The sequence below is a fragment of the Nelumbo nucifera genome, chromosome 3 (genome assembly GCF_055504915.1).
Source record: "Nelumbo nucifera cultivar China Antique chromosome 3, China Antique-T2T, whole genome shotgun sequence".
Classification (NCBI taxonomy): Eukaryota; Viridiplantae; Streptophyta; class Magnoliopsida; order Proteales; family Nelumbonaceae; genus Nelumbo; species Nelumbo nucifera.
The window spans coordinates 100,553,056-100,555,075 of NC_142651.1; the positions used below are offsets into that span (position 1 = coordinate 100,553,056).

General features: G+C 31.6%; 1 non-coding gene across 1 annotated transcript; it reads left to right on the plus strand.

Annotated features, from left to right (window-relative positions):
* Positions 1–1,218: 1,218 nt before the first annotated feature.
* Positions 1,219–1,523, plus strand: LOC148801774 (signal recognition particle RNA). Its single transcript, XR_016084829.1, has one exon.
* The last annotated feature ends 497 nt before the right edge of the window (positions 1,524–2,020 follow it).

Consider the following 2,020-nt stretch of genomic DNA (forward strand, 5'->3'; position numbering starts at 1 on the left):
TACCCTTCATTAATTTATTTTTCCAAACGACTTTCAAAGAATAATTCTCCTTACTCTTCTTGGACAAAGTAAGGTAAAATTAATACATTACATCAACATTTTGGAATGTTGATGAACGAAGGTGTTTTTGCACCTTTTTCAAAATAATAAGGGAGGTTTTGTTAATGTCAAAACACTAGGGGAGTTTCATAGGATTGTTAGAAACCCAAGGAGGTTTTTATAATTTTCCTTGGGTTTTTATAATTTTCCTTATTCTTAAATGGAATTTAAATTGATTAAACTATATTTAAGATTAATATTTTTATTAATTTTTGAAATTATTAAAAATTGAATTTATTTAAGTATATTAAGTTTATATTAAATTTAAATTCCTTATTTATTTAAGTATATCCAGTGGAGCTTAAGTTGGTTTTAATTTAATAAAACTAATAATTGTCTTATTATTTTGTATTAGTTTTATATTAATTTTAAATTGATATTAGTTTTTAATTTATCTTATTCCTTTTATTAACTAAATTCTTTTTTATTATAATAAAAATTATTTTTATCAATAACAATAATTAAAAAATAATTTTATTTTATTTAAATATCTTACTAAATTATTTTTATTATGGTTAATTATTTTTTGTTATTTTCAAACGGAAGTAGATTATTTAGCGCAATCGTATATCATTGAATATCTCAATTTCAATATAATTAATTTTTCTAATAATTGCAGTTTGATTTAAATATATCTAATATATATAAAATTATAGTTAAATTAAAATGGACATATATAGAAAAAGTTAATGTATTTATGCAATTTAATGGAGTAATGGGGATGAGGGAGAATTAGTGGCATGGGTTTTTGAATGAAAGAGTTAAGGACATAATTAATAAGGAGAAATTATTAAAAAAGTTAATAGAAAAGAGGAGAGAGAGAGAGAGAGAGAATGGTGTATAAGTGTATTAATGAGTGTTAAAAGTCTTAAAGGTGATTCGTCACTTAAGTTGTTTTGTTCAATTTTAAAATAAAAAAAAAAAGAAAAAGATAGGTATTTTTAAGAAGAAATGAGAAAAAAATTTAAAAATAAACCATAAAACAAGTTCATAAATATATAGATAGATGACATTAAAATTTTCCTTAATTTGGGCAATGAATAAATGACACCATATCCCACATCGGAAACGCACAAGAGATCTAGCTTCCTTATTAGTTATAGGATTACATTAATGTTCGCTGAGCTCAGTAGCGTGAGCTTGTGACCCGAGCGGGGGCATCAAGGTGGTCGGACATTAATTTGATCCGACGGGTAGGGTCTGTTGATGCTTTGATCTGGTTCGCCCGTTCCAAGTAAGGAGTTGGGCCACGCGACTCGGGCGAAAGCTCGGGTTTCATGGCACTTAGAGTGGAGGGCACCGCGTCAGGCTGGTTTCACAGAGCAGCGACAACCTCTCGCTCCCGTCGGTGGAAGGATAACGAATCGGTGCCTCGCTGTCCCACTGATGCCTTAGGAGACGAGTTCAATCGGACGGCCACCTTTTTCCTTTTCTTCCGTTCTATATTTTTAGGGGTGGAAGAAGGTCTTACAGACGAGGATCGACGGGCGCTGAGGGGAAGAAAATTTGCGCCTTGCCATTACCACCGCCTCCCTCACGAACTCAGCCCAGGTTCGTTTTTTTCTTTTTTTATTAGGGTTTTCTGTTCTCTTCAAATTTCGTCTATTAGAGTTTCTGCGGAGGAACATAAAATTGTACCTATTACATGTGAAATTGCCGTCCGACCTCGTCCTTCGTTTCCGTATGGTCTTCACTGCTACGCAGAACTCCGTTTGGAACAGTCGTAAAATATTATATTCTGTGCCACGAAGGTATAAATGGAAAGAAAAATTGATCTATTATTTGTTAGTTAGGAGCAAAGGGTGAAGCAACATAGCTATTGCTTAATGTCTTCATTACTGCTTTGAAAATTTAAATTCACACCTTCTATTACTAGTTTTGATCTAATTATGCTTTTTGTTTTAGGTTGGCTCATCTTGGT